This window comes from Gorilla gorilla, chromosome 13, assembly GCF_029281585.2.
Source record: "Gorilla gorilla gorilla isolate KB3781 chromosome 13, NHGRI_mGorGor1-v2.1_pri, whole genome shotgun sequence".
NCBI classification, from domain to species: Eukaryota; Metazoa; Chordata; class Mammalia; order Primates; family Hominidae; genus Gorilla; species Gorilla gorilla.
Window position 1 is genome coordinate 33,799,070 of NC_073237.2, and position 27,223 is coordinate 33,826,292.

A 27,223-nucleotide genomic window follows, 5' to 3' on the forward strand; every position below is an offset into this window, starting at 1 on the left:
AGCCAAACAGACAAATGGAATTGCAACAAACTAAAACGTTTCTGCAAAACAAAAGAAACAATAATAGAGTGAAGAGACAACCCACAGATAGGGAGAGAATATTTTCAAGCCATCCATCACATAAGGGGCTTATCAATAAAATATAAGGAACTCAAACTTCTCAAAAACAAGAAAACAAGCAAGCTTACTAAAAAAATAGGCAAAAAACATGAGTAGCCATTTCTTAAAAAAAGACATACAAAAGGTTAACAGGTGTATTGAAAAGATCTTCAATATCACTAATTATCAGGGAAATGCAAGTAAAACCATGATCAGATATCACCTCACACATGTTAGTATGGCTATGAACAAAAAGATGGAAGATAAGTGATAAGGTTTGGTGCTGTGTGCCCACCCAAATCTCATTTTATAGCTCCCATAATTTCCATGTGTTGCCGGAGGAAGCCGTGAAAGATGATTGAATCATGGTGGCAGGTCTTTCCCATGCTGTTCTTGTGATAGTGAATGGGAAACATGAGATCTGATTGTTTTAAAAATGGGAGTGTCTCTGCACAAGCTCTCTTTTTGCCTGCTGTCACCCATTTAAGATGAGACTTGCTCCTCCTTGCCTTCTGCCATGATTGTGAGGCCTCCCCAGCCACGTGAAAATGTAAGTCCAATAAACCTCTTCTTTTGTAAATTGCATAGTCTGGGGTATGCCTTTGTATCAGCAGCATGAAAACAAACTAATACAGTAAATTTGTACCAGTGAGTGGGGCATTGCCGAAAAGATAATAGAAAATGTGGAAGCGACTTTGGAACTGGGTAACAGGCAAAGGCTGGAACAGTTTGGAGGGCTCAGAATAAGACAGGAAAATGTGAAAAACCTTTGAACTTCCTAGAGACTTGATGAATGGCTTTAATAAAAATGCTGATAGTAATGTAAACAATAAGGTCCAGGCTGCAGTGGTCTCAGATGGAGATGAGAAACTTCTTGGGAACTGGAGCAAAGGTGACTCTTGCAATGTTTTAGCAAAGAGACTGGTGGCCTTTTGCCCCTGTCCTCAAGATCTGTGAAACTTTGAACTTGAGAGAGATAATTTAGGGTATCTGACAGAAGAAATTTCTAAGCAGCAAAGCATTCAAGAGATGACTTGGGTGTTGTTAAAGGCAATCAGTTTTAAAAGGGAAACAGAGCATAAAAGTTTGGAAAATTTGCAGCCTGACAATGCGATAGAAAAGAAAATTCTATTTTCTGAGAAGAAACTCAAGCCCACTGCAGAAGTTTGCATCAGTAATGAGGAGCTGAATGTTAATCACCAAGACAATGGAGAACATGTATACAAGGCACATCAGGGATCTTTGTGGCAGCCCCTTCCATCACAGGCCCAGAGGTTTAGGAAGAAAATATGGTTTCATGGGCCGTGCCCAGGGTCCCTCGGCTCTGTGCAGTCTAGGTACTAGGTGTCTTGTGTCCCAGTCACTCCAGACGTGACTAAAAGTGTCAAGGTGCAGTGCGGGCTATTGCTTCAGAGGGTGGAAGCCCCAAGCCTTGGCAGCTTCCACATGGTGTTGAGCCTGTGGGTACACAGAAGTCAAGAACTGGGGTTTGGGAACTTCTGCCTAGATTTCAGAGGATGTATGGAAACGCCTGAATGTCCAGGCAGAAGTTTGCTTCAGGGGCAGGGCCTTCATGGAGAACCTCTGCTAGGGCAGTGCAGAAGGGAAATGTGGGGTTGGAGCCCCCAAACAGAGTCCCCACTGGGGCACCAACTAGCGGAGCTATGAGAAGACAGTCACTGTCCTCCAGACATCAGAACTGTAGATCCACTGACAGCTTGTGCCCTGTGCCCGGAAAATGCAGAGACACTCAACACCAGCCTGTGAAAGCAGTTGGGAGGGAGGCTGTATCCTGCAGTCATAGGGGTGGAGCTGCCCAAGGTCATGGAAACCCACCTCTTACATCACCGTGACCCAGATGTGAGACACGGAGTCAAAGGAGATCATTTTGGAGCTTTATGATGTGAATGCCTGCAGGATTTCAGACTTGCATAGGCCCTGTAACCCCTTTGTTTTGGCCAATATCTCCATTTAAAATGGCTGAATTTATCCAGCTGAATTTATCCAATTTCTGTACCCCCATGTATCTAGGAAGTAATTAACTTGCTTTTGATTTTACAGTCTCATAGGCGCAAGGGACTTGCCTTGTCTCACATAAAACTTTGGACTGTAGACTTTGAGTTAATGCTGAAATGAGTTGAGACTTTGGGGGACTGTTTAGAATGCATTATTGGTTTTGAAATGTGAAGATATGAGATCTGGGAGGGGCCAGGGGTAGAATGATATGGTTTGGCTCTGTGTTCCCACCAAAATCTTATCTTTTAGCTTCCAAATTCCCTTGTGTTGTGGGAGGGACCTGTGGGAGATGATTGATTCATGAAGATGGGTATTTCTCATGCTTTTCTCATGATAGTTAATGGGTCTCATGAGATCTGATGGTTTCAAAAACGGGAGCTTCTCTGCACAAGCTATCTCTTTGCCTGCTGCCATCCACATAAGATGTGACTTACTCCTCCTTGCCTTCCACCATGATTGTGAGGTCTTCCCAGCCATGTGGAACGGTAAGTCCAATAAACATCTTTCTTTTGTAAATTGCACAGTCTCGGGTATGTCTTTATCAGCAGCATAAAAATGGACTAATGCAGTAACTGTTGATAAAGATATGGAGAAAAGGAAACCCTTGTACACTGCTGTTGGGAATGAAAATTACAAGCATCTTGAAACACAGTATGAAGATTCCTCACAAACTATAAGAAGAATTACCATATTATCCCAATCCCATTTCTAGATACATGTCCAGAGGAAGTGAAATTAGTATGTCAAAAGGGAGGTCTGCATTGTCGTGTACACTGCAGCGTTATTCACAACAGCCAATATTTAGAAACAACCTAAGTGCTCATTAACTGAATAATGAATTTTAAAAATATAGTTTATATACACAATGAAATACTATTCATCCTTTTGAAGGAATGAAATTCTGTCATTTACAAGAACATGGATTAATTTACAGTACATTGTGCTAAGCGGAATAAGCCAGGTACAGAAACACAGATGACTCATGATATCACCTGTGTGGAATCTAAAACTTTGAATTCCTACAAGTAAAGAGTAGAATGGTGGTTTACCAGAGGTGGAGAAGGGTAGGGTGGGTGGGAAAAGGGGAAGTGTTTGACAGGACAAAGCTTTAGTAAGACAGGAGAAAGAAATTCTGGTGATATATCGCACAGCAAAATAACTGCAGTTAATTATAATGTATTGTGCATTTCAAAACTGCTAAGAGAGTGAATTTTAAATGTTCTCACAACAAAGTAATAAGTATGTCACGTGATGGATAGGATTATTAACCTGATTTGTTCATTCCACAATATTTACTGTATTGACGTATTACCTTGTACCTCATAAATATATATATACAAATATACATATAATTGTTACAAAATTAAAAAAAGAAGATGTGTTTGATCTTTAAAAATTTTCTGAGAGAAGTGTGTCTGTTTTTTCAGAAGAAACTTACATTTAATAGACATTAAGTTAACTTAAATAAGGCAGATAATTTTGGCCATCAGGTTATATTATTAAATGAACTGTTTTTGCTAATTTTATAAAAGCTGTGGATTATTAACAGAAAGTAGGGGATATTTTGTTATCATCAGATAAAGATTTTGCATGATTCTATTTGAAAAAATGAAATTATTTCCCTAAAATTGCAAAGTGTGAGTGCCTTTTATTTCAGAGGTATAGCCCTAAATGGTTTAGTCAATTACATCAAGCTTTCAGAAATAAATACTGGAACATCTGTGGGGGTAGTACATAAAAGTGTGTTTTTAAAAGATATGTTATATAAAGACACATGTAAGGTATTTTAAACAACTTTTAAGATTAACAAAGCCAATTTCTTTGACACTTGGTGGAGTTTCCACTTGCGAAAAGTTTTGTCAGGTTTGTTTCTTTCATATTACACAATGCTAAACATGTATCTATCTATTCTACTTCTAATAGAAATTAAAACATAAAAGCCTATGCCCATTTAAAGGATGGTACATTAATGTTCATAGCAGCTTTATTTGCAATAGTCAAAAACTGAAAATAGTATAAATGCTCATTAACAAGTGAATTTACTATTGATAAACATTTTGTGATATATGTGTATAATGAAATAATACTCAATGGTAAGAATAAGATACATGTCTTGCCATGAATAAATCTCAAAATAATTATGCTGAGTGATCAAAAAAGCATAATACTCTATGATTCCGTTTATATGGAAACGTAAACTCATGGATAGTTACTGAAAGTGTATCAGTGGTTGCCTGAGAATGGGACAGGGATAGGCAGAAGGAAGTGAATGGAAAAAAAAATGAGGAAACTTTATGGATACATACATTGTTTTAATGTGTTGATGGTTTCCTAGGTATATACAAATGCCAAAAAATACCAAAATGTACAATTGAGGTAGGGGCCGTTTATTGCATTTCAGTAAAGCTTTAAGAAATGACTGATACAAATTGACTTACATGACCAGGAAGTTTTTTAAAAATTCTCCTATTTACTACCCTAGTTTTATTCTGGTATGTCATCATAGACAGTGTTAACATACATTTCTCATCCTAATGTTCCTTTATGTTCAAATATCTTCAGGTAAACAGCAACTATCACTATAACTTCTTGTTTCCTCTCTAGTTAATTATTAAGAATGCATTGATACCAGTACGATGCTGTGTTGGTTACTGTAGCCTTGTAGTATAGTTTGAAGTCAGGTAGTGTGATGCCTCCAGCTTTGTTCTTTTGGCTTAGGATTGACTTGGTGATGTGGGCTCTTTTTTGGTTCCATATGAACTTTAAAGTAGTTTTTTCCAATTCTGTGAAGAAAGTCATTGGTAGCTTGATGGGGATGGCATTGAATCTGTAAATTACCTTGGGCAGTATGGCCATTTTCACGATATTGATTCTTCCTACCCATGAGCATGGAATGTTCTTCCATTTCTTTCTATCCTCTTTTATTTCATTGAGCAGTGGTTTGTAGTTCTCCTTGAAGACGTCCTTCATGTCCCTTGTAAGTCGCATTCCTAGGTATTTTATTTTCTTCGAAGCAATTGTGAATGGGATTTCACTCATGATTTGGCTCTCTGTTTGTCTCTTATTGGTGTATAAGAATGCTTGTGATTCTTGTACATTGATTTTGTATCCTGAGACTTTGCTGAAGTTGCTTATCAGCTTAAGGAGATTTTGGGCTGAGACGATGGGGTTGTCTAGATATACAATCATGTCATCTGCAAACAGGGACAATTTGACTTCCTCTTTTCCTAATTGAATACCCTTTATTTCCTTCTTCTGCCTAATTGCCCTGGCCAGAACTTCCAACACTATGTTGAATAGGAGTAGTGAGAGAGGGCATCCCTGTCTTGTGCCAGTTTTCAAAGGGAATGCTTCCAGTTTTTGCCCATTCAGTATGATATTGGCTGTGGGTTTGTCATAGATAGCTCTTATTATTTTGAGATACGTCCCATTAATACCTAATTTATGGAGAGTTTTTAGCATGAAGGGCTGTTGAATTTTGTCAAAGGCCTTTTCTGCATCTATTGAGATAATCATGTGGTTTTTGTCTTTGATTCTGTTTATATGCTGGATTACGTTCACTGATTTGCATATGTTGAACCAGCCTTGCATCCCAGGGATGAAGCCCACTTGATCATGGTGGATAAGCTTTTTGATGTGCTGATGGATTCGGTTTGCAAGTATTTTATTGAGGATTTTTGCATCAATGTTCATCAAGGATATTGGTCTAAAATTCTCTTTTTTGGTTGTGTCTGTGCCCGGCTTTGGTATCAGGATGATGCTGGCCTCATAAAATGAGTTAGGGGGGATTCCCTCTTTTTCTATTGATTGGAATAGTTTCAGAAGGAATGATACCAGTTCCTCCTTGTACCTCTGGTAGAATTCAGCTGTGAATCCATCTGCTCCTGGAATCTTTTTGGTTGGTAAGCTATTGATGATCGCCACAATTTCAGAGCCTGTTATTGGTCTATTCAGAGATTCAACTTCTTCCCAGTTTAGTCTTGGGAGGGGGTATGTGTCCAGGAATTTATCCATTTCTTCTAGATTTTCTAGTTTATTTGCATAGAGGTGTTTGTAGTATTCTCTGATGGTAGTTTGTATTTCTGTGGGATTGGTGGTGATATCCCCTTTATCATTTTTTATTGCGTCTATTTGATTCCTCTTTCTTTTTTTCTTTATTAGTCTAGCTAGCGGTCTATCAATTTTGTTGATCCTTTCAAAAAACCAGCTCCTGGATTCATTAATTTTTTGAAGGGTTTTTTGTGTCTCTATTTCCTTCAGTTCTGCTCTGATTTTAGTTATTTCTTGCCTTCTGCTAGCTTTTGAATGTGTTTGCTCTTGCTTTTCTAGTTCTTTTAATTGTGATGTTAGGGTGTCAATTTTGGATCTTTCCTGCTTTCTCTTGTGGGCATTTAGTGCTATAAATTTCCCTCTACACACTGCTTTGAATGTGTCCCAGAGATTCTGGTATGTTATGTCTTTGTTCCTGTTGGTTTCAAAGAACATCTTTATTTCTGCCTTCATTTTGTTATGTACCCAGTAGTCATTCAGGAGCAGGTTGTTCAGTTTCCATGTAGTTGAGCGGTTTTGAGTGAGTTTCTCAATCCTGAGTTCTAGTTTGATTGCACTGTGGTCTGAGATACAGTTTGTTATAATTTCTGTTCTTTTACATTTGCTGAGGAGAGCTTTACTTCCAAGTATGTGGTCAATTTTGGAATAGGTGTGGTGTGGTGCTGAAAAAAATGTATATTCTGTTGATTTGGGGTGGAGAGTTCTGTAGATGTCTATTAGGTCCGCTTGGTGCAGAGCTGAGTTCAATTCCTGGGTATCCTTGTTAACTTTCTGTCTCATGGATCTGTCTAATGTTGACAGTGGGGTGTTAAAGTCTCCCATTATTATTGTGTGGGAGTCTAAGTCTCTTTGTAGGTCACTCAGGACTTGCTTTATGAATCTGGGTGCTCCTGTATTGGGTGCATATATATTTAGGATAGTTAGCTCTTCTTGTTGAATTGATCCCTTTACTGTTATGTAACGGCCTTCTTTGTCTCTTTTGATCTTTGTTGGTTGAAAGTCTGTTTTATCAGAGACTAGAATTGCAAACCCTGCCTTCTTTTGTTTTCCATTTGCTTGGTAGATCTTCCTCCATCCTTTTATTTTGAGCCTATGTGTGTCTCTGCACGTGAGATGGGTTTCAATATCGTGAAAATGGCCATACTGCCCAAGGTAATTTATAGATTCAATGCCATCCCCATCAAGCTACCAATGACTTTTTTCACAGAATCGGAAAAAAACCACTTTAAAGTTCATATGGAACCAAAAGAGAGCCCGCGTTGCCAGGTCAATCCTAAGCCAAAAGAACAAAGCTGGAGGCATCATGCTACCTGACTTCAACCTATACTACAAGGCTACAGTAACCAAAACAGCATGGTACTGGTACAAAAACAGAGATATAGACCAATGGAACAGAACAGAGCCCTCAGAAATAATGCCACATATCTACAACCATCTAATCTTTGACAAACCTGAGAAAAACAAGCAATGGGGAAAGGATTCCCTATTTAATAAATGGTGCTGGGAAAACTGGCTAGCCATATGTAGAAAGCTGAAACTGGATCCCTTCCTTACACCTTATACAAAAATTAATTCAAGATGGATTAAAGGCTTAAATGTTAGACCTAACACCATAAAAACCATAGAAGAAAACCTAGGCAATACCATTCAGGACCTAGGCATGGGCAAGGACTTCATATCTAAAACGCCAAAAGCAATGGCAACAAAAGACAAAATTGACAAATGGGATCTAATTAAACTAAAGAGCTGCTGCACAGCAAAAGAAACTACCATCAGAGTGAACAGGCAACCTACAGAATGGGAGAAAATTTTCGCAACCTACTCATCTGACAAAGGGCTAATATCCAGCATCTATAATGAACTCAAACAAATTTACAAGAAAAAAACAAACAACCCCATCAAAAAGTGGGCGAAGGACACGAACAGACACTTCTCAAAAGAAGACATTTATGCAGCCAAAAAACACATGAAAAAATGCTCACCATCACTGGCCATCAGAGAAATGCAAATCAAAACCACAATGAGATACCATCTCACGCCAGTTAGAATGGCAATCATTAAAAAGTCAGGAAACAACAGGTGCTGGAGAGGATGTGGAGAAATAGGAACATTTTTACACTGTTGGTGGGACTGTAAACTAGTTCAACCATTGTGGAAGTCAGTGTGGCGATTCCTCAGGGATCTAGAACTAGAAATACCATTTGACCCAGCCATCCCATTACTGGGTATATACCCAAAGGACTATAAAACATGCTGCTATGAAGACACATGCACACGTATGTTTATTGCATCACTATTCACAATAGCAAAGACTTGGAACCAACCGAAATGTCCAACAATGATAGACTGGATTAAGAAAGTGTGGCAGATATACACCATGGAATACTATGCAGCCATAAAAAATGATGAGTTCATGTCCTTTGTAGGGACGTGGATGAAATTGGAAATCATCATTCTCAGTAAACTATCACAAGGACAAAAACCCAAACACTGCATGTTCTCACTCATAGGTGGGAATTGCACAATGAGAACACATGGACACAGGAAGGGGAACATCACACTCTGGGGACTGTTGTGGGGTGGGAGTGTCGGGAGGGATAGCATTAGGAGATATACCTAATGCTAAGTGACAAGTTAATGGGTGCAGCACACCAGCATGGCACATGTATACATATGTAACTAACCTGCACATTGTGCACATGTACCCTAAAACTTAAAGTATAATAATAATTTTAAAAAAAAGAAAAAAGAAAAAAAGACTGCATTGAAATGTTAAAAATATGTTCATGCATTCAGAATACCATGGTCTCTGATTCAAATAATAAATTATGCTATTGGCAATAATACAGAATATTACCATTTTGGCATATTAACTACCATTAACCCTGATCTTATACTAACTGGACACCTTGAGTTAATCATGACTTTTTAAAAGAGGGAAGCAGCATAAAACTAGAAATTACACTAATAAAAAATAATGTAAAATGCTCGCAGTATAAACAATGATGGCTTTTTTTTCTTATTAACGTCAACTATTGTGAAATATAGATAGAATCTATTCTTTATGATTAGCCCTGTTCAAAAATGAAATTTTAAAAATACTATCTAAAACTAAATAGATGGACTAAGAGAAATTTGCATAAAAATGATAGAATTGTTGCTATTTCTTCTATTAATTGAGATAATATTTGTATGCCTTTGAAATTAGCTGCAATAGAAAACTGAATAATTTTCAACTACATTATTGTTTTTCATTGTTAAACATATTATACTGCTGTTTCTTAAAAGTAGCCTTTAAAATGTTACCAAGTTATTTCAAAGTCTACATGCCAAAATATTAAAATAAGCCATTCATTCTTGATAAAGTCTATTTGTTTAATTACATAGTGCATAATTTGTTCAAGCAATAGATACTATCAAGTTACAGCCAGTGCAGTTAACTGCTGAGAAACATTGTTTACATATGAGCCAAGTCAGCTGTCAGTCCTTTAAAGAAGACTTTATGAGTCTTATATATTGTAGTCCAATTTGTATCACTGACTTTATATGTTGGATAATTGATACTCCATGTTGTCAGGGAGTCTATTTCACCGCAGCTGAGTGATTTTAATATGTGCTTCTTAGAGTAACATTTCCCCTGTGACCCTTAGTTTAATTCAGATTGACTGAGTTATGTGTCAGTGCAAGTTGCCAAAATTTTTTCCGTGTGCTTTGGATCTGGTTTCACTTTTCCAAAAGGCTACACAGATTTAAGATGTTCAGAAATACCTCATGTTTTCCTTCTGGGTCATCTTTTTCATATCCTTCACCACCCTTGTCAGTATCCACATTGGGCAAATTGCCTAAGATCCCCCTTTTCATCCTTTTAAAATATGAAAACAAAATCTACTGAGGGCAGCAAGTCAGAAAAGTCTGTTTTCCTTGACCTATGGCCATGGTCAACAGCAGTCCCACAGATGTGGCTATGTGTATTCTGACAAAATTCTGAAAAACATAACAGCATGAACTCATTCTTCTTGAGACTAAAAAATTTCCCAACACTTTAAGAGAATAGTACGTTAAATATATTTGATATTAATGTATTAAATGTAAATATGTTAAGCATTTTGTATTAATATGTTAAATATAAACATGAATAATGATGTAAAATAAGTCTTCATATAATCAGAAAACAGCAAAGAAAGGAGCTAAATATATATTCACAATTCTCATAATAGAAGTAATATTGATTTAATAAAAAATTGTAAGTAAGCTGCAATTATGCATATTAGGCTTGAGTTTTGTATTCAGATGCATGTATAAATAGAAGACCTGCTACTTTTAATAAAAAGCACTTTAGCTTTATATAATTCTTTAAATTAGGAAAATAGGTGAAGTTAGTCTCTTTTCTTCATGTTCCTGAGAGACAAGGAATGTGTGTATATAAAATTAAAACTTAAGGTCTAGATAAATGGGTGTATATTTAATATGTTTGACAACTAATAGGTGGGATCCCATAATTAAAACAAACCTTGAAAAATCTATTTGTCTACTACATTAAATTTTCTAGTCTCTGAATGTGTCAGTATTTATGAGCTCAGTGACAAAAAACCAGCTGTGGGTACGCACTTATTTGCCACAGGAACCTAAGGTATTTTGGTCCTAGTTCACACTGTTTAGATGACAAGCTCCTTTATTCTTAATGCACGTAAAAAATGTGTTCTTGTTGTGGCAATGTTCTCCAGGGGTTTAGCAATTGACAAAGGATGTATTTTGAATTTAAAAATAGTTCAGCAAGAGGCCTGATAGTAGAAGGCAATAGAGGCAACTTGAAGCTGCTAAGGGAGAAAAGCTTAGCTGCTCTTCAGGGAGAAAAGGTAGCTGCCCCAATATTGGTGAGCATGCTGAATGATCACTTTTCAACCTTAGTTTAGTGCCCCTGAGAGAGTTCTAGTAGGCCTTCGGAAATAATTTTTTTTAGCAGCTCTTCTCATATTTATTATCCACCGACTTAAAATGCACATATGGCAATTACATTTATACCAGAACATATTGAGTTTCTGTACTTCACACTAACCACGTATTTCAGAGAAAACCCAGTTGAAAGTAGGAAATAGTTCACTATCACTTTGAGAAATGGCATCTGAGAATAAGAAACTGGGAGGACCCTCAAGTTTTTGAACATTCTAGGAGATGTAATGGAGCATGACAGTCATACTCAAACTTACAAAGAAAGATCTTTGTTATTTTCACATTATCCAAAGGCTTTTTCCTTTAAAAATCCCAGGAATGTCTCCACAGGAGCACTTTACTTATAATGTAGAAAGCCTGAGAATACACTGAATAAATTCAGATATTAATCCTGAAATAAATTCTCACTGAGACGCAGAAGAGAAACAGATTTTAGAGAATGCCAACAACACTACAATTGAAAGGAAATGTTACTTACCCTGTATGAATGTTCTGGAATGTATGATGCTCAGAATTCTTTTTTAATGTTGTTGCTTATCTGAAAAAAAAAAGAATTAAAATGAAATTTTTGGTATAGACTCATTACATTTATAAGTATTAAGTATCAAAAAAGAAAGAATATATCATTGTTTCCTGAAAACAATAAAGAACTCAAACACTAGTTAAGCAGAAGAAATCTGTTATGTTTATTGGAGGAGGGTCATGCACTTTAACATCAACAAATATTCTAACAAAATTTCCTCTAACTTTTAATTGCTTATTTTTAATATTAGCCTAAAGACTAATTTAATAAATAATCACTACTTGTGAAAAAGGAAAAATTAGTAATTTCAAAAGAGAATTTAGATGACATCAAATTTAAAATTAAATTATCTAGATATATTTATTCCTGTTCTTTAGCAAAATGAGTCTTAGCTATAGTATGAAAGACTTACACTGAGTTAAAAATATAGTGCTAAAAATAAGAGAAGTAACAAAAAGCCTAGTAGGATTTTTTCACAGTAGGAAAGTAATGAATGACGATTTTTAAAACAAAAGTGTATCCTAGCTTGATGGAAAAAGAATTAACACAGAGTGTCATAATAATATATGTAATCTGATGGTAATATAAAGTAATAACCAATATACACATTTTTCTCTATCTGTATTTACTTTATCCAATGATATATTCCCTCTTGGGCCAGTTGACATAAGACATCCTTTGCCACATAAGTCAGTAATCTCAGTAGAATCAGAAAAAAAAATCATCAAGTATTAGAATTTAGTTTAGAAAATAATTTTCTAGATGTAAAACTGCTATATTAAGGATAATAATTATAATGTCATTTGCCCTAATCCCCTTCATTACAATTTAAGAATAAAATATTTCTCCAGGGTATTAGGGAAAAAGAAAAATAAAAGCAGATAAATAATTGGCTTAATAGTATCAGAATTTTTGGGAAAAGATTGTGTACTTTCTTCCCTGGGAATTAGCATACATAGGAATTGTGATAGAACTCCCAAATAAGTTGTGACATCCACAAGTAGACATATTTCTCAATCCCATGTGGTCACCACTCAGTATATATATGATATCTATATTGTATTATATACATACCCCACATACACACATATGGTAAAACTATTAAACAATAATTCTATTTATTGAGTTAATCATAAGAAAGTGTTGTCTTTGGGTAGAAAATAATGCTTCCCATTTTAGGTAATAAGTATTTGCAGTACGTTTGATATACCTAAGTATAAGCTCTCAGTTACAAAATAAGATTTAGTGCTCAGGAGAGCAAATCATGGAGTGGAGAGTGTACACGGTTGTTCAGATAAAAGTACAGCGAGCACATAGAGCTGAGCACGTTAGGACAAAGTTTGCAGGAATACCAACACTGGAGGCTGGGAATATGAAGATAAGCTGATATATGAGACTGAAAGTGGAAAACCAGCAGAGAACAGACAGAAGCCAAGAGATGAGAAAGTTTCAAAGATTCTTGAGAATTTGATTGAATACGAATATTGTCTTCCTTGACAATGGTGATTTTGTGACAATAATGTCACTTGATTTGTGGAGGAGAAAGAGAGATTTGAATATACTGATGATTGAATATGAGTTGCAGAAATATAGAAAATTTAGAAAAAGTCTAACTATTATGTGTAAAAACTACCACATTAATTGTTTTGTGGATTATTCCAATCCTGAAAATTTGAACTCTGAATATCAGATACATTCATCTCCAATGCTTCATGAGATTTCTGTTCTTGTAATCTTTTGAAGAGAATGCATATTTATATTTATAAATTTATGTTCTAGTGTCCCTTTAGGCTTTGTTGGGAGCATGGCTAACATGGGATATTCTAAGGTATTATGATTATGGGATAAATCTCAGAAATCAATTCTGGCAGAAGGAGTGAGTGGTCATAAATAACAATAAGGAAAAATATTTCTGAATGTTTAACTAAAACCACCATTTCTCAAATTTTCCAAGTCTGAGTGGCATGTAATAGTTGAATCTGTATGTAGGAATGATATTAAAAGATTATTTACAATTATATTTTATCTCCTAAGCTTTAAACCATTCAATCAAAAGTATCTTCAATTGCCTGTTAAAGCTAGCCAAAGGTTCTAAAAAATAATCTTGGGGAAAGAAAATAGAAATAAATTGTGGGGTAAAACAATTATTGGCGTATTATGTCTTCACTGAACAGAAAAAAAGCAAATGTAATACAAAATAAAATTCACTAGGCCTCTTTTCTGACTTTCATTTCCATTTTGTAGTTTTCTTACTTTTACAATTTATTGACAAACCAATCTCATTGACAACTGTGTATCATGCTAAAACTTCCACCTCTATTTTTAGGAAACCATTAGCTATCTAAGAAACTAATATTTATTAAATATTTTGCATTAAACATCTTCTTGAATGTTAATATACTTATAAATATGTAATTTTAATTTTAATCTAAATTTTATTTTCTTTATCTAATTAATATTACTTTGTGAATGGCAATGAAGAGGGTGAAAATGGCTTCATATGATCCTACTTATTATTGCATGTTATTAAAAAGTATTCTCTTTCCTAATTCATTTTTTAGGCATTTTTTCTTTTATTTTAGAATTTTGTGAACTTGGAGAACAGTGTTTTTTTTTTTGTCCCCAACAACCGACAGTCAGAGAACAGATGTTGAGGAGGATGAATGGTACACCTGACCTGTAATGTTTTCAACAGAATGTTTCTTTGGGTGTGTGAGAACTTCACAGCACATTGCAGATTAGCTTCCTGGCATCAACTTGTTAACTATTTCAAGATTCATTTTCACATATCTTTGTTTTTTTTCCTAGAACTAAATCAAATTATAAGAATACGTAAATATGTAGGCCAATGTGACACCAGTAGTGAAGGTGTTTTTTAATTATATTTATTTGTTTTCCTGCCTACTTAACATTTTCTCCCTTATTTTACTAATAACATTTACATCTTTCTTGTGGTAATTGTTTTCCCCCTTTTCCAATCAGTCCTGCTTTTGCTGCATTTATATTCACATCAGCAATATCTAAAGGTCCTTCTTTCTCCATATCCTTACGGACACTTCGTCTGGTCAGTCTTGTAAATTTTGGCTTTTGGAATAGGTGAGGTGATATCTCACTGTGGTTTTAATTTGCATTTCTCTGACTAATTATATTGGCATTTCACTGTGAACCTTTGCTTTTTCTATATGTCCCTCTTTTATTGAATTTATTTATTTTATGATTGCATTTTGAGAATTTCATATATATATTTTATTTATTTATTTTATTTTATAAGTTCTGGGATACATGTGCAGGACATGCAGGTTCGTTACATAGGTATACATTTGCCAGGGTGGTTTTCTGCACCTATCAACCCATCACCTAGGTATTAAGCCCAGCATGCATTAGCTATTTATCTTGATGTTCTCCCACCCCTGCTCCCACTCCCAAGAGACTCGTTTGTGTTGTCCCCCTCCCTGTGTCCATGTGTTCTCATTATTAAGCTCCCACTTATAAGTGAAAACATGGGGTGTTTTGTTTTTTGTTTCTGTGTTAGTTTGCTGGGGATAATGACTTTCAGCTTTATCCATGTTCCTGCAAAGGACATGATCTCGTTCCTTTTTATGTCTGCGTAGTATTCCATGGTGTATATGTACCACATTTTCTTTACCCAGCCTATAATTGATGGGCATTTGGGTTGGTTCAATGTCTTTGTTATTGTGAATAGTGCTGCAAGGAACATACACATGCACGTACCTTTGTAATGGAATGATTTATATTCCTTTGTGTATATACCCAGTAATGGGATTTCTGGGTAAAATGTTATTTCTGGTTCTAATTCTTTGAGGAATCATCACACTGTCTTCCACAATGGATGAATTAATTTACATTCTGACCAACAGTGGAAAAGTATTTGTATTTCTCCACAGCCTTGCCAGCACCTGTTGATTCTTAACTTTTTAATAATCTCCATTTTGACTGGCATGAGATGGTATATCACTGTGGTTTTGACTTGCATTTCTGTAATGATCAGTGATGTTGAGCTTTTTTTCATATACTTCTTGGCCACGTAAATGTCTTCTATTGAGAAGTGTCTGTTCTTGTCCTTTGCCCACTTTTTAATGTTTTTTTTTTCTTGTAAATTTAAGTTCTTTGTAGATTCTGGATATTATACCTTTGTTAGATGGATAGATTGCAAAAATTTTCTCCCATTCTGTACGTTGTTTGTTCACTCTGATGATAGTTTCTTTTGCTGTGTGGAAGCTCTTTAGTTTAATTAGATCCCATATGTCAATTTTTTTTTGCTTTTGTTGCAATTGCTTTTGACGTTTTCATCATGAAATCTTTGTCCATGCCTATGTCCTTGGTGGTATTGCCTAGATTTTCTTCTAGGGTTTTTATAGTTTTGGGTTTTACATTTAAGTTTTTAATCCATCTTGAGTTAATCATTTATAAGGTATAAGGAAGTGGTCCAGTTTCAATTTTCTGCATATGGCTAGCCACTTGTCCTAGCATCATTTATTAAATAGGGAATCATTTCCCCGTTGCTTGTTTTTTTCATGTTTGTCAAAGATCAAATGGTTGTAGGTGTGCAGTCTTATTTCTGAGATCTCTATTCTGTTTATTTGGTCTATGTTTCTGCTTTTGTACCAATACCATACTGTTTTGTTACTGTAGCATTGTGGTATAGTTTGAAGTTGAGTAGTGTGATACCTCCAGCTTTGTTATTTTCCTTTAGGATTGTCTTGGGTATACAAGCTCTTTTTGGACTCCATATGAATTTTAAAGTAGGTTTTTTCTAATTCTGTGAAGAAAGACAATGGTAGTGTAATGGGAATAGCTTTGAATTTATAAATTACATTGGACAGTATGGCCATTTTCATGATATTGATTATTCCTATCTATGAGCATGGAACGTTTATTCATCTGTTTGTGTCCTGTCTTATTTCTTTGAGCAGTAGTTTGTAGTTCTCCTAGAAGAGGTTTTTCATTTCCTTTGTTAGAAGCATTCTTAGGTATTTTATTCTCTTTGTAGCAATTGTGAATAGGAATTCATTCATGATTTAGCTCTCTGCTTGCCTATTGTTGGTGTATAGAAATGCTTGTGATTTTTTGCACATTGATTTTTTATCCTGAAACTTTGCTGAAGTTGCTTATCTGCTTAAGAAGGTTTTGGACTGAGACAATGGGGTTTTCTAGATAAAGGATGATGTCATCTGCACAAAGAGGCAGTTTGACTTCCTCTCTTTCTGTTTGAATAGACTTTATTTCTTTCTCTTGTCTGATAGCCCTGGCCAGAACTTCCAAAGTTATGTTGAATAGGAGTGATAAGAGAGAGTATCCTTCTCTTTTGCCATTTTTCAAGGAGAATACTTCTAGCTTTTGCCCATTGAGTATGATGTCGGCCATGGGTTTGTCATAAATGGCTCTTATTATTTTGACATATCTTCCTTCAATACCTAGTTTATTGAGAGTTTTTAAAATGAAGGTAGGTTGAATTTTATACAAGGCCTTTTCTGCATCTATTGAGATAATCATATGTTTTTTTTTTCCTTAGTTCTGTTTATGTGATAAATCATGCTTATTGATTTGTGTATGTTGAACCAGCCTTACACCCCAGGCATGAAGCTAACTTGATTGTGGTGGATAAGTTTTTTGCAGTTTATCAAATATATGATTTGCAAATATTTCTCCAGTCTGCATCTTGACTTCTTCTTTTAACATTGTCTTTCAAAAAGCAAAATCTATTAATACACATGAACAACAATTTATCAATTTGTATTTTATAAATTGTGCTATTGATGTCAAATCTAAGAAATTGTTGCTTAACCCAAAGTTCACAAAGATTGTAGTCTCTGTGTTCTTAAAATAAGTTTTAAAGTTTAAGATTTTATATTCAGATGTCTGATCTACTTGTAGTCATTTTGTGTTTATGATACAATGACTGAGTTGAAGTCCATTTTTGTAACATTATATTTTTCCTGGAATATTTGTCAAAAATAACATTTATTTTGCTACATACATTTTAATGAGCTGTTATTAGGTAAATACATGCTTAGAATTGTTTTATCTGCTTACTAAATTGATCCCTTAATTATTATAAAGTAGCCTTCTCTATTCTAGTAATAATCCTTAGTCTAAAATGCAATTTGTAAGATATTAACATAGCTACTATAGTCCTCCTTAGACTAGTATTAAAATGGTATATTTTCCACAATTTTGCATTTAATCTAATTTTGGTTTCCTAATATAAGCAACTCTCTTGTAGTCAGCACATAGTTAGTTCTTTCTTTCTTCATCTAGTCTGATAATCTCTGTTGTTTAATTGAAATAGGATTAGGTTTAATTCTACTTGCTCACTTTTTAGTTTTCTATATTTCCCATAAGTTATCTGTTCCCATATTTTGTTGTGATTTTTTTATTAATTACTTTCTTGTAATTCTATTTCATCAACCTTTGTTGGCTTATTAACTATAACTTGATTTTTTTATTTTAGTGATTCATTTTGCTTTAAGGTTTATAGTATACAAATTTCACTTAATCTAGTGTACCCATCTTGTGAAAGAATAAGAATTTAGGAAAGAAATCTTTAACAGGTGAAAAAACTGAAAGATGCTACATGATAAAAAAAATCTGGGAAAGTTAATGTACCAGGAAGCTGAGAAGCAAAGAAACTTAGTGTGAATGTGAAATAAAAATAAAATATAGTAGCAAAAAAAAATAGAGTTAGAAAAATAAAGACAAAGAAATCCAGAAAATTATTGTATATATTGATGATTTTGAAATTCCTGCCTTCGTTTAAAATATTATTTAACATTATGAAAGAAACAAAAACACAAATATAAGATAATTGGCAACTTTTTAATGTGACCTTTATGCAATTCCATATCTATGTTATGTGCAATCCTAAAATTAATTGAAATAACTTCATAGAATAACAGAAAACTTTAATGCAGTACATACCAATTTTAAAATATTATTTGTAATATATTGTCCTAATGTTGGGATGGAATTTTTAAATGCTTATTTTAATAACTAATATTAAAATATTAATATATAATAATAAAACTATTTATATTGAATTAGTTTGTCATTGTTGCTAATTCTCAAAACATGGATATTTAAGATTAACCTTACTTCATATATAACAGCACAAATACTACTTTAAAAATAAAAAACTGGAAGTTCTATAAAAACAATGGATAAACCACCTTTTATAAATGTTTGTTGTTGCTCTAGGGATTTCAATATGTAGTTTAACTAATTATGATAATCTACCATTCATATCAACAAAAATATTGAGTGTAAAAGCCTTAAATGTTTGTATTTCTCTTTCCTTCTTTCCTTATTCTGTACTACTTATGTCATGCATTATACTCTCAAATATTATGATCTGCACAGCAGGGTCGCCAATCCCCAGGCTACAGACCAGTATAGGTTCCTGGCCTGCTAGGAACCTGGACACACAGCAGGATGTGAGCTGCATGTGAGTGAACATTACCCCTTGAGCTGTGCCTCCTGTCAGATATCCATGGCATAAGATTCACATAGGAGTGCAAACTCTATTGTGAATTGAATGTGCATATGAGGGATCTAGGTTGCTCATTCCTTATGAGAATATAATGCCTGATCTGATGTGGAAAAGTTTCATCCTGAAACCCTCCACCCACCCTCTGTGTGTGGAAAAATTGTCTTCCATGAAACCAGTCCCTGCTGCCAAGTTTGGGGACCACGGTTCTATAGTATAAAGTTACTTTTTTTTTTTATTTAGACAATCAGTTATCTTTAGAACAATGGAAAATAATTGAGCTTTGCATTCTTATTTTTATCTTTTCCTACCTTCTTCATTTCTTTGCATAGTTTCAATTTCCATCTGGATCCATATTCCTTCTGTCTTAAAAAACCCCTTTTACATTTAGATTAGTGCAATCCTGTCAGCAATGGATGCTTCCACTGCTTATTTTTTTAAAAAATGTTCTCATTTAAATGTTATTAGTTATATATTTAATGGGTATAGGATGATGGGTTGACTTTTTTTCAATTCTTTTAAGATTTCATATCAATGGCTTCCGGCCTATAGAAATTCTGACAAACAGTTCACTGTAATATTTATTTTTGTTCTTCTTTAGATAACATTCCTATTTTTCTGTGACAAAATTCAATATTTTTTTCTTAATTCTATGGTTTTCAGCAGTTTGACTTGTATGATTATTCTAGGTGTGCTTAAATTTTGTACTAATTTTTCTTGGAGCTCTTTGAGGTTATCTGATTTCTTTAGTTATCTTTTCAAATATTTCTTCTTTCCAATTCTCTTTGTAATTTCCTTCATGGATTTCAATTAATTGTATTTTAATCCATTTTACGCTATCACAGAATTCGTGGACTCTCTTGAATTTTTGTTTGTTTGTTTTGTTTTGTTTTTCTTTGTTTGTTTTCCCCTGTGCTTCCTTATAAATAATTTATATTGGACCTACTATAAAATTTAGTGCCTCTTTCTTTAGCTCTGACCAGTTCACTAATCAGCTTTCCCATGTGATTCTTCATTCCTGTTCTCATATTTTCATTTGTTTCTAGCATTTGTCTTTCAGTTTTCCCATCTCTGATGAAATTCCTCATCTGTTCATACAGGGTGTCTTTTTTTTTTACTAAATCCTTTAAAATTTTGATCATTATTATTTTAAATTACTTGCATGTGTGTTCCAACATCTATATTCTCTCTAAGTTTGATTCTGTTGATTTCACTACATTTTGACAACATTCCTTTTGTTTTGTTTTTACCTGCTTTTATGTGCCTCCCAATTTATAAAGTAATGCAAATCATCAGGGGTAGAAAAGTGGTAAATCATGAGATCATTATTTATGCTCTGCTTGTTTTATACTTTTGTTTTTTCATGATATTAGTCTGGGCAGGAGCAAGAGTTAAGTCAATATTTTCAAAGTTGACCTGGGTTGGGTTTTGTCATTGTTGTCAGAACATTCAGTGAACCATATAATTCAAATTCCTCCATCAGTGGGGCTCCTACTATCTTGTGTCCAGTCTGGGGCCTGAGGCTCTGAAGGGCATATGCCAATGCTCCTGTTCCACCATTAGCTTTTAGCAATCCCTACACACCTGTGTAATAGAAATGGTCTCCCTCCACTTTCCTGTTCCTCTTTAACTATAGAACAATATTTCTTTTGACTAGGTACAAAATTCATATTGTGAGCAGAGGGATGATTCTGGTTATTTTTGAGCCAGCCTGAAAATCAGACACTCAGAGATAGGTTATACTCAGCACTTCCTAACTCTCACTCTAGTGGGAGTCAAACTGTCACTTATCTGTATTAGTTTTTTTGAGAAGAAATACTACCTTGCCCTCCTCCCACCTCAGTGGTAGAAAACCTTTGCTTTATATTATTGCATGTCTCTTACACCACAACAGGGACACAATATTTTGTTTCTTCTTGCATAGGATCAATGCACCTTTGGTTTTCCCACTCTTGACCATAGGTGCACATTTCTGCTTTAGTGCAAAATTTGGGGCCCCAAAACAATCCTTGTCCCTCCCCTGGTGCAGAAGTAGTTTTGCTCCACACCTTCCCAAGAAGCAGTAATCCTTTCACTGGTCCCAGATGGGGATGGAATGGGGCATGAGAGGTTTATTAAGCTACTCTAAAGGCTGATGTGTTTTGCACCTAATGATCTCCCAGAAACAGTAAAATTTTGCCTGCGTTTGTGGAACCAGATAATTTTCTGTCTCGGCCATTTAAGGGTTTTGATTCTTAGGAGAGAAGCCAATGTTCATGTAGTTGCATATATTTTGTTTTCAGTTTCCTTATCTCAGTAGTGATGAGTTGAATTGAATCATTATTTTCAATTTAAGCCTCTTGCAACTCTAATATTAAGTTACTTTTTTCATAAGTCCTAGTTTGACATTTCAGCACTAAATCAAGTGCAGACACTCATCAGTTATGTGAATAAAGTATTTTGATTGAGAACAAAATTGTCGACTTAGACACAAATTGGCATACTAACCTTCTTAGCACCATATGACACTGGTTCAAAATGTAAAATGCTCTCTATGCTTAACAAAGAATGACTCTTGAAACTGTCATTTTTCTGTGACAAAAGAAAGCAACCAATCAAATAAAAATACTCAGTGCTTTTTATCTCATGACTAGATTATTAAAATAATTATATACCTGATCTTCGTTTTATAATCTCTTTTCAAAACATTTTCTTAAGAACTACTTTGATTAGTCTCTTTTGAATAATGTTGGACTGTATTTTCCTCATAAACTCATCAGAGTCAATACTGCATTTAAATTTTTTGTAAATATTTTCAATTTTGTTTCAAGTCTTAGTTGAGCTGAAAGATTTCCAACAAATGCCTTCTATGCCACAAAGCGTTATTCCATCTTCCCTGTTCTTCCTTAAGTTCATTTATGAATTCTTTTATTAAGACATTCATGTAAGACTTGTTTTTCTTAAATATGACTATATAGTATTTTCAGTCTGAACACAAAATAGTGCCCTAACTTAAATGCAAGTTCTTTTAGAAACAATTAAACGTCCTATATGAGGAGAATCAATAGCATCAACATTATTACAACCCATTTTTCTGTTTGCAATAAAGCATTAGCAAATATTTATTGAGAAATTACTACCTGGCAGAAACTGTGATGCATTTAATACACATCACATCATAAAAACTGAATACCTAGGTACTACCATTGTTACAATTTTAAGAGTGAACATATTGAGTCACAAAGATGTTAATCAATGTGCCCAAATAGCAGAGGGAAGATTGGAATTCTGAAATTCAGAGTATGCTGTACACACAGTGATAGGAAAATCAATGCTTGCCAAATGTAACTATCAAGCTATTGTAAATATTAGGAGGCCTTTGAGTTGCTAGACTGAACACATTTAAGCAGATAATGCTATTACTTAGTTAAATCTATTTCATTAAAGCAAAATTTTGGGTATAACTTATCGAGAATTTTCATAATTGTAACCATTTTATTTCAAGTTTAATACAGCTCTGATTATTGGATAATGAGGGATAAAGTTTTCTGTATCATAATTCAACTTGTACTCTTTATTTAAGGTAACATATAAGGATTTGAATTCAACTCAAACATATTTATTAGCAAATTAAATTTCTTGCTCGTGATTTCAAATTTTTGTTGAAGATATAAATATTAAATGATCTCACCAATTTAAATTAGATTAACAGAGAATAATGCTGAGTTTTAGTAACAATAATAGAATGAACTATACAGTTTCTTCTCTCTCTCTCACTCCTTTTTAAAACATTTTTATTTTTGTAGATTCTTTAGAATCCCATAGGTACAGTCTTGAGAATTAAAAAAAAAAACACTCAGAGGAACTGCCTAACTTGAGATAGAATATATTGTCATTGTGATTTCGGGTTGAAATAGCTAACTAAGGTTTAGAGAAATTGTATACTGAAATACAGGCACTGGAAAAGAAAGGGGATTGAATGAAATGTTCTACTATGCCATCAGGAATCTCAGCCACTCACTTTTGAGGGAGCTGCAGGAGCTTTGTCACACACAAAGATTATTAAGAGAGATTATAAAGGTTGTAACCTCAAGAAAGATAATTAAAACTTCAGTGTTTCTCCATTTTCCCCGCAGGTTTTCTCCCACAAGGTTATTACACTTTATAAGAATGCTTCACTTCAGAAAAACAAATACCAAGATCTTATTGCAAATTATTTTTAAGGGCAAAACTATATTTCATGTTTAATTTATTTAGCTTACTCTGTAGCTAATATTTCATGCTGAACACATTTTCTGGAAAAAAATTATGTAAGGGAGATGATATAATTTATGGAGCATCAGCTGCCTCTTAGGTAGTTTAAAAAGAATTTGAAAAGAAAGGGCCCTAGAAGATACTTCTTGATGTTGTAGAATTCTGTGTCATTGACTCAAGTTTGTATAGCATCTCATTAATTATAAATACAAACAAAAACTTAGATGAATTATTCGAAACACTAAATTTCCATTATATATAAAAAAAAAAAAACAACTACCAGATGAAGAAATCAGGTCAGTGTTATTGGAATTGCATCCTATTAACTTTTTGTTCTGTGTACTCATGTTTTACGTATAGGGGCTACTTATAACTTCTACTGTTTTCAAAATTATTTTATGCAGTCAGTATGATAATGTAATTTTAGTCTATATGATGCTTTTCCACAATTTGATTATTAGAAATAAGAATACAGTAATATTATTGAACAAAATTGACTGGTTTGATAAAATTTTCCTAGTAAATCTGATTGAAAAAAGAGATGTTTTATGGTTTTCTTACATATGTATTGGTATGTTCTAGATAACCTTATCTGAAATTAAGGCTCTTGAAATTCTTTTTTTTTCTTTCTTTTTTTTTTTTTTTTTTTTTTTTTTTTGAGGAAGAGTCTCGCTCTGTTGCCAGGCTGCAATGCAGTGGTGCGATCTCTGCTAAGGGCAACCTCCGAGTCCCTGGTTCAAGCGATTCTCCTGCCTTAGCCTCCGAAGTAGCTGGGATTATAGGCACGTGCCACCAGGCCCAGCTAATTTTTGTATTTTTAGTAAAGGCAGGGTTTCACCATGTTGGCCAGGATGGCCTCGATCTCCTGACCTTGTGATCCGCCCGCCTCAGCCTCCCAAAGTGCTGGGATTACAGGCATGAGCCACCACACCCGGCCGAAATTCTAATTATATGCAAACTTTTAAAATATCATTATGAAACTCTATATAATATACTAAATTTCTATGCTTTAATTGCAGGGTGTTTTTATTCTGGAAAGACATACAGAACATAAAATGTATCTTTTTAATCATCATAAGTGCATGGCTCTGTGGCATTAAGTATATTTGCACTGGTTTGGAACCATCATCACCATACATCTCCAGAACTTCTCTTCTTTTCCAACCAAAACTCTGTACCCATTAAACATAACTCCCCTCCTTCCAGACTCTGGCAATCACCATTCTACTTTCTGTCTCTACTAATTTGACATCTCCAAGTAACTCCTATAATTGGCATCACACAATATTTTATTTTTGTGAATGGTTTCTTTCACTTACCATAATGTCCTTAAGTTTCATCTATCTTGTAGAATTTGTCAAAATTTATTTTTTAAGGCTGAATAATATGTTGTAGTGTACACTACATTTTGTTTATTCACTTATCCATAAATATTCACTGGGGTTGCTTCCTCCCTTTAGCTATTATGAATAATATTGCTAATGAAAATCCTGCACGAATATCTGTTTGAGTCCCTCCTTTAATTAGATATGTATATGTATTTGTGATACAAAGCAAAAATTACACAACTTTTTTAAAGTCTCAAAAAGGAGCATAACATTAGTAAAATATTAGAAAGTAGATTAGGGAAAAAACAGGAGAGAAATGAAACCCATAGTAAATAAACAGCATAAGACAGTTCCAAGAGAAGAAAAAAAAAGAGTAAGAATATAAACGTAAAATTAAAAAGTGGTTTGCCAGGTGCGGTGGCTCACGCCTGTAATCACAGCACTTTGGGAGGCCGAGGCAGGTGGATCACTTAAGGGCAGGAGTTCGACAGCCTGGCCAACAGAGTGAAACCCCATCTCTACTAAAAATACAAAAATCAGCCGGGCATGGTAGTGGATGCCTGTAATTCCAGCTCCTAGAAAGGCTAAAGCAGGAGAATCGCTTGAACCCGGAGGCAGAGGTTGGAGGTTGCAGTGAGGCGAGATCGCGCCACTGTACTCCAGCCTAGGCAACAGAGTGAGACTCTTGCCTCAAAAATAAATAAATAAATAAATAAATAAATAAATAAATAAATAAAATAAAAAGTGGTTGGATTAGTATTTATATAATTGTCATATGTAGTTATATGTTTGCTTATGAGCCGATTTTGTATTCTTTTCGTGTTCCAGTTTTTAAAAAGTGTCACAGGATCTGACGCTACACCAGCCAGAAACCTCTGTGGTTAGCGGTGCCTTCTGCTTGAGTATTGCTCTTACCTGTTGATCTTGTTCTGCCCACTCAGCCCAGCAGGCTGTACTCAGCTTGGACTACCAGCCCAGATCCCACGCCTGCCAAGGGCCAGCTAGGAGTGGGGCAGCGAGGGCTGTGTGAGGGAGCAAGTGGCTGAGGCAGAAAATTATCTGGTTCCACAAATCCAGGCACATCGGCTGCTGCAGCGGGATGGGCAGCTCCAGGTGCCTGCACAGGTACCGGCACCGTGTACTGCAAGAGGCTTCCACTGGGGTCATAAGCGTGGTAATGCCCAAAAGCTCAGAGATGCCAGAAATTGCAGAGCCCAAAAGAGGCGTGTCTCAGCCCTGGTTCGGGAAGCCCTGAGGTCTGTGCTCCCAGAAAGGCTGCAGCTCTTCTCTCCTGTTCTTCTGCAGCACAAGCGAGGGGGCAATTTCGGGGGTGGGGTGTGATTCGGTCCAACTGTGTGACAGCTTTCAGTCTCTCCGCCCTACTCTGGTTCATGGAAACTGGCCCTGGTGCTGCTTCCTGTTACGTGGGCCGGCCACCCGGCATAGATGGAGGGCATTAGTGTCACAGCAGGTCTGGCCCAGGGAATCCCGAGTTCTAGGCCCCCAAGGAGGGTCGCCACTCTTCACTCCCACAGTCAGGGAGCGTTTTACCACCGGCAACCCTGTGAGCCGGCCAGCGTGTTACAGCTCCTTTTGCTCCCGCTGTTTGGCAGGTCCTGAGTTCTCGTCCCCCATCCAGGAAAAATGAGGTTACACTGAGGACAACTGGAGGGTGAGCAAGGTGGAGGGGAGCTTTACTGAAAGAACAGCTCTCAGGAGACCCAAAGTGAGTAGCTCCTTCCTGCAGGCAGGTCGTCCCAGTGAGTCTGACTGAAACGACTCAGAATGGAGGAAGTGAATGCTGATTGGTCTATCGGCAGCCATGGGCGGGCCTGGAAAAAGCACCATCCGGGTAGCGGACTCCACCCGGAACTGGCAGCGTGGCCCCTAGCCTTTGGGTCGTCCCTGGCTTGAAGGTGGGGTTTCACTGGGGACCCAGCTCTTCCCGCCCGGAAACCTCTTAGCCTCCCACCGCCATCAATATACCGGCTGCGGTGCCCAGGCTGTCCACGCTAAGGGGTGCCCACAGGCCCATGCCGAGCCACCCTCAGCCCCGCAGCCTCCCTCACGTTCTCGTTAGTGCCCAGAGTCTGGAGGGGGCTGAGGCGGCTGGAGGCTGGTATGTCAGCAGCCCTATATCACGCACATATCTGTCTGGGTCGCAACAGTTCCCCGGGCTCAGCCACAACTTTGCTTCACACCAAAGCAAGCCCTGGGAGCAGGGAGAGGCCAGGGAACAGGAGCAAGCACTTCCTAGCCTGCAAGGTCAGGGTGTTTCCCAGGCCCCCAAGAGCACAGGGCTGCCCAGGTCCAGAGCCACAGCTGGGCCGCTGCAACTGCACCTGGGAGCATGGTGGGAGCATGGTGCTCGCGCCCCGCCAGCTCTGTAAGGTTCAGGGTTCTTGCCTGTTTCTGGCCCCGGCTGGTTCTGTGAAGCACGCAGGCCGGACTGCACCTCCCCAACTGCAGCTGGCGCTCTCGCAGTGGCCACTCCAGAGGGGCCACCACTGCCATCAAAAG

The 27,223-nt window shown here is 36.0% G+C and overlaps 1 long non-coding RNA gene across 1 annotated transcript in view; it reads right to left on the minus strand.

Moving 5' to 3' along the window:
* Positions 1-26,469, minus strand: part of LOC134756860 (uncharacterized) — a 206,803-nt gene extending 180,334 nt beyond the window's left edge. Inside the window, exons 1-2 of the long non-coding RNA XR_010130185.1 lie at positions 25,619-26,469; positions 11,594-11,653 (exon numbers count right to left, since the gene is read on the minus strand). This is a non-coding gene — a long non-coding RNA (uncharacterized lncRNA). The remainder of the gene's footprint in view (positions 1-11,593; positions 11,654-25,618) is intronic.
* Positions 26,470-27,223: the final 754 nt, after the last annotated feature.